This window comes from Columba livia, chromosome 12 (assembly GCF_036013475.1).
Source record: "Columba livia isolate bColLiv1 breed racing homer chromosome 12, bColLiv1.pat.W.v2, whole genome shotgun sequence".
NCBI lineage: Eukaryota > Metazoa > Chordata > Aves > Columbiformes > Columbidae > Columba > Columba livia.
In genome coordinates this window covers 768,910-775,166 of record NC_088613.1, presented here as the reverse complement: position 1 = coordinate 775,166, position 6,257 = coordinate 768,910, and the positions used below count along the sequence as shown (strand labels likewise).

At 55.7% G+C, this 6,257-nt stretch overlaps 1 long non-coding RNA gene across 1 annotated transcript; it reads right to left on the bottom strand.

Annotated features, from left to right (window-relative positions):
• Positions 1–342: 342 nt before the first annotated feature.
• Positions 343–5,953, bottom strand: LOC110363871 (uncharacterized). The gene is made up of 2 exons (XR_002422244.2): positions 5,303–5,953; positions 343–1,739 (listed from the first exon to the last, which is right to left on the bottom strand). It is a non-coding gene; the product is annotated as an uncharacterized LOC110363871 (long non-coding RNA).
• Positions 5,954–6,257: the final 304 nt, after the last annotated feature.

Here is a 6,257-nt window from a genome sequence, read left to right as displayed (position 1 = left end):
TGCTCCGAGCAGGGGAGAATGGGAAATCTCTGGCACCACCAGCGGTACCGAGGCAGCGCCAAGCAGGGCTGGGGGATGCTCCACCGACGACCGCTCCGCTTGGGAGCAGAGCCCCCATTTTGGGGTTGTCTGGGCCTTGTCAGGGCTCTTGTTTCCTTTTTCTTTCCCTCGAGTGAGATTCACCCTCATTGTGATTCCTCTCCTTGCTGGCGATAAAGCATTTGATGAGCTGCACTAAAGGCCCAGACTCCAGCAACTCACACCAACCCTCCCACCCCAGCCTCTCCCCCACCAAATATGTTTGTATTTTTAACATTTTAGGCAACAATCTTAAACCAAAACAGATGTGACAATGAATATTTATCTGCAGCATCTCAGTATGGGATTTTCTCTTAAACTCGATAAAATAAACTGCTCATGATACAGAACAACATTTCTCCTAATATACAATACACATGGGGCAGGCGGGGAATTAGCAGATGAACTTGGCATTAAAGCCATTTAAAATCAAAAGAGCAGCAACATTTACATGCGAGGAGAACAGTCTGTTGCTTTCAGTGAGATTCTGGTGTGGGTTTGTTTATTTTTTCATTCCTTGAGGCGTGCAAACTCTAGGCAGAAAGGTTATTGCAGATGCCGAACGGGGCAGGTAAGATGGGGTCTCTGCTTGCAGGTGGGGAGTGGGGAGAGAAGGAGCAGGGCAGGGAGGAGAAGGTGACCATGGCTCCGGTGACAAGGATGTCACCACGTCTGAGCCCCAGCCTCTTGTCTTTCCCATGGGCTGCACCAAGGGTACGTTGCTCTCCTTGCTGGGACGGATGGACACGGGATGCTCCAGACTCCCTGCACCAGGAGCTCTGTGCTCCCAGGGAACGTGCCTTTGCCCGGCTCTTGGGCAGCTCCTGGTGGCCCCGGGGGTGGGATGCTGCAGGTCCCCAGGGCAGATCGAGCTCCTGTCCCCCAGGAGGCTGCATCCCACCACAGCGCAGGACCAAGCCCTCAGTTCGGGCTGGCTCTGGGAGCCACTTCCCTGCCCCCTGCTCCTCCGCTGGGTCTTACACCAAGAGTTTTGGGGCTCCAGGTGGTGAATGAAAAGCTGTTGAAAGCTGTGGGAGAAAGGCTGGCAGCTTGTCCCACAGCCCGCCAGACCCAGCGGACGCTGCTGCAGGGCAACGGAGCTGTGCTGGAGGGGAGCATTTCCAACCTGGAGCTGGGGGGAGCGTTTCCAACCTGGACACGTTTTGCTCCAAGAGCCAGGCACAATTCTCCAACCTGCTGTCTCTGACGCAAATCCAGAACAATATGCGGATTAAAAATAACAACAACAACAAAAAAGCTCAACTACCAAGACAAAGCACCCAGCACACACATACATCTCCCCTGGGGACAGCGAGAGAGCGGGTGGCAGCTTGCAGACGTGAGCCCAGGTGCCTGGTGCAGGGGTGGGGGGTGCAAGGGGACAGGACGAGGGTCCTGAGGGTCAGTCCTACCCTGTGTCAAGGGTTGAGAGGCTGATAAAGCACCTTGTGCTCATTCATTCCCCCATTGCTCTGCAAAGGGAGTGAGTGATTCAGTGTGACCGGTGAGAGTTGAGCAGTGGTGGTCACCCTTTTGGTGAGCCAAGCCAGCGACCACAGCACCATGTGCTGTAATGTCTTGGTCTGGGACCATCTAACCTCCTTCTCTCTCAGAAAGGGGTGCGTGTCTCTGGGAGGCACCTCGTACATTCCTGAAGGTCCCTGAAATAACAAGGCAAAAATACAAGGTCTTTTTTGGTCTTCAGAGAGTGCCAATAGGAGCTGGGAAAGCTGCCACCTGAAAGAGCTCAGTCGCTTCCTGAGGCAAGAGGAGAATGGCCAGAGCTGGCAGCACTCAGTGTCAGAAATGGGTTTTGTTCACGATGCATCTACCCATCCATCCATCCATCCTTCCATCCATCTGCCATCCTTCCATCCATCCACCATTCTTCCATCAATCCACCATCCTTCCATTCATCCATTATCCTTCCATCCATCCATCTTTCCACCCATCCTTCCATCCATCCACCTTTCCATCCATCCGCCCATCCTTCCATCCATTCACCCATCTTTCCACCCATCCCTCGTGCCCTGGCACCGGAGCTTGGCCAGGTCCAGGCTCCCAATGTGTTTTCTGGGTGTGGAGGAGCAAGGCTTGTGTTTCCCAAGCCGTGCCAAGGCAAGGCTGCAGGGAGCAGCGTGACGTTACCGGCCCACAAGCTGCCCAGCATCCCAAGATAAGTTCATTTCATTCCCCAAACTACATAAAAGTTGCCTGATGTTATGCTGTAGCCGCATAGCATTCCTTTGTAAGGAAATAAAGTGTCAGTGGCACAGCTGTGAAATATACGCGCAGCTCGCTGGATTCAGTAGCATGCGCTGGGCAGAGAGAAGCGGCGGGTTCCTGTTTAGGTTTTCGGTTACTGTGTTTGTAAAATATTTATTTTTCTTGGTGTTTCTATCCCAGTCTTCTTAGGATCTAAACATGTGGCCGCTGGAGGAGCTGTGGCCGGCCCCAGCGCGGGCGCTGTCCTGCTCGTGCGCCGGGCACGGCGATGGCCCCGCACCCTCCCGCCAGCCCTCGCCTTGGCCTGGAGATCAGACAGCATTGCAATGCGGTCTCCAGGGGTGGAGGGGGGGGTACGGGGCACTGAAAGGCCTGGGATAAGAGAGAAGAGGGGAAAAAAGGAAAAGAAGAAAAAGCAAGGCAGCAGAGTATAAATGAATAAATAATAGTAATAAAAAAGATCATTGGGAAGCAAAGACATTCTTTATGGTGCATTAATGTGTTTTCTCAGCTGCTCTCTTGACTCTCCACCAGCTCCTCAGTTCCTGTCCTGGGGACACTCTCTGCCGGGAGCGCTGGGCGCGGGGAGGTTGGTGCTTCTGCTCTGCCCCCCCATCCCCTTTCACACCGTGCAGTGCAGGGGCAGCTCTGGGGGGACACCGGCCCTGCACCCCCCTGCCCCTTGGCCCTCACACCCACCAGCATCTCATCTGGGAGAATCTGCCGCTTGCCCCAGAAAAGTCCTTTGGCTGGGAAACGCCAGCAGAACACAGCGCATTTCAGCTCCTCGGGTCCCTCCCGGCTCTACCTCCCCCCTCGCTCCCGCGGGGGCCCTGGGCAGGCGGTTTCTCCTCCCCCCGCTGTCGGCATCTCCCCGGGGAGGGGTCCAGCCCCGGCGCGGGCGGTGGGACATCAGTGGGCCCAGCTCTTATCTCACTGCTGGCAGCCCTGTCCCCACGCTGTGCTGAGTGACGTGCTGCGCTCCCACCTGCTCCACCGCTGATCGCGGGGCGTTGCTGCTGCTATAGAAACACCCAAGTTCTTACGTTCACCTCCTTTTTTCTTTCTCTCTTGTCTTTTTCCCTTTAGACCCTCAAAAATGCTTCTGAATTCCTTTACATTTCCAACTGAGAGCCAATGGGCTCCTCACCGCAGTTCTGTTCCTGCCAAGGCACAATGTTCTGCTGCCGTGACAAGGTGTGGTGATATATTCCCACTTTATGGAGGGAGAACTCCTGACAAACCTGATTTTTGGGGGCCAAGCCCTCTCCTGTTCATGATGGGGCAGCAGGATTTGTCCTGCAGCATTTGCAATGCTCTGCGAGCTTATCAGCTGCTCCAGCAAAGCAAGACAAAGCACTCTGGTGATTTTATTTTGCTGGCTGTTCATCACCCATCTGCTTATTTTCTTGAGATTTTCTTCTGCTAACCCACTTTGACACCTGCAACTCTGCTGATGAATTGACTTAAAAGCTAAGCTAACTTTGCAAATCTCTTTTATGCATGACCGTGGGGAGAGCAGATGCTTCTCACTTCACCGTGGTTGTAGGGTCCCACATCAGGAGGGCAGAATCCTTCTCATTTCTCTTTTGCAAAGCAGAGACACCCACATGGAAAACCAGCGCATCCTCAAGTCACTGGGCTCTGGACTGGTCCAGCAGCACTGGGATAGACGGATGCTCGCGGAGCATCCAGCAAATCTGCACCAGGCTCCCTGACCCAGAAGGAGCATTCGGAAGGAGCATTCTAGAGCCCGGCTTTGTCCCGGGCCTTGGCTGAACACCAAACCAGGTCACTTCCCAGTCCCCACTTTGATTTCCAGCCCTCGTCTCCAGAGCAGGGCTGACTTTAGTCATCTCCTGATGACTCAGTTGCTGTGGCTTTGGGAGCTGCCGAATGATGACACATGCAAAATGCTTCACCTGAATGTGCTTTCCATAGCAAATCCCCGTTCTCAGGCCTCTGCTACCACCGAGAGAGCACAGAAAAGCACCTGGTAGGATGGGTTTCAGGAACCCAAACCACCTCCAGTTCCCCTGCACCCCCAGAGCAGTGAGCAGGGCTATTCCCTGTGCCAAGGGGCTGAAGGTCAGACATCTATCTTGTTTGTACTTCATCCTGCCTGAATGAAGTACTCATCATAACAAACCACTGTGTTGGCCCTTCCTTCTTCCCTTCCTCTGCTTTCCTCTCCTCTGTTCTTTTCTTCCCACCCCCCCTCCCTCCCCTCCGCCTCTCCCCGCCCTCCCAGAAGCCGGATTCGGGGTCTCCTTAGCCGAGATCGCCCCCTAGCGGCAGCGTGGCAGTACGGCCCCCCGAGCGCCTTGTCCCCCCCTCTAACCCTTCGGCTCCCCCCCGACCCTCCACGGGTCCTTCATCCCACGCGATGCAGCTGCACCCCAAAGCACACACAGTGGGCGCAGCCCGCAGCCCCCCCGCTCCGGGGAAGGGAGACCCGTAGCCGACGCTCCCCGACACCGAGCCCTTCAGCCCGGCGGGGTGCGACCCCCGGGACCGGGGGCTGCTCCAAGCCCGGTACCCACCGCACAGTCACCCGGGCAGCTCCCGGGACGGGGGCTTCATCCCACCCCCCCCGGATCCCAGTGCTGGCACTGGGGGGGATGCCAGCAGGAACGTGATGGAGCCCACGGCCCCGGCGACATCAGCGGGCATAACCCTGCAGGAACACACAGCCGGTGTCCCACGGACGTCCTGGTTCAGCTGTGCTTGCAGGCAGCAGCCCCCAGCCCGCCCCCACCCTAGCGCCCCCGCACAGTGTGTGTCCCGGCTGCGGGCACCCTCGGCGGAGGCTGATGGAAGAAAGGAGAGGGAGACAGAAACAGGAAGAAAAATGTTAAACCCGTGCTTTAAATGATGGAAAACACCCCAGCCGTGTTTGCTTTCAAGCCTTATTTTGCTATTCAGGAGCTTGAAAGGCATCTCCCTCCCAAGCCCTTGTAGAGCAAGCATAGATTTCACATTATAAAATATAAATAACCTGGGTTTGCTGCTTGGTCCAAGCCATTGCAATCTCTGTGTTTTCTCTCTGCGGTGATTTGTTACAAACAGCCCGTGATACACAAGGTAATAAACCTGAACTTCAGAAGTGAGGTGAGGCCCCAGGTGCTGGGCCAGCAGGGAGGAGATGGGAAGCGCCGGGGAGCAGCTGCAAGCACTGATCCACCCCCTCCCCACCAGCCCGCAGAACAGAGACGCTGTGGAGGCGTTGGCAGCTGGTGCCAGGGCAGCAGAGGGACCAGGAGCCGTCACCGGTGTCGGGCACGTGGCCTGGGAGGGACACACTCAGCAGTTCGTATAGTTTTGTGAATTCTAGGCTGGACGGTTTCTCAAGGATGTGTGTTGGGGCCCAGGACTGGAGCAAAGTGTGGATTGCAAGGAGCAATTCACGGTGACCCAGACTGGGGCTGGATTGTCCAGCCAACCCCCCGCAATGGCTGCTGCCCCAAAACACCCAGGCTTGGACCCCTTGGGCTTCCACAGACACCCGCAGCATCTCAGACTTCAGGTTTGACCCACTAGTCTGAGAAAACATAAGATGATGCCCCGTAAGAGCAGAAGGAAAGGTACCTGCAATCCCAGGGCGCAGATGACGCTTGGGGACACCAGGCACAGCACCCACACCAGTTGCTGTCCCAGACTGGCCCAGCCCCATCCCACAGCTCCCCACAGCCTCCTGGGTCTGCTAACTGTAAGTGCAAGAAGTACTGAAAAGCTCTTAAAGGAAATATTGCAGGAAGCCCTTAAGGACCGTTTCATCTTAACCCTGCAGGTCAGCGGTTGGTTTATGCCCTGGAGCGGTAGGGCTTGAGCACAGGAGGTGTTTATTCCTGCCTAGTGCCACGGGGGCTTTCTTATTATTTATAGAAATGTCTGGTGCTTTTCTGGGCTAAAACAGACCTATCTGGTCTGGGCACATTTTCTGAAAGCCCAAA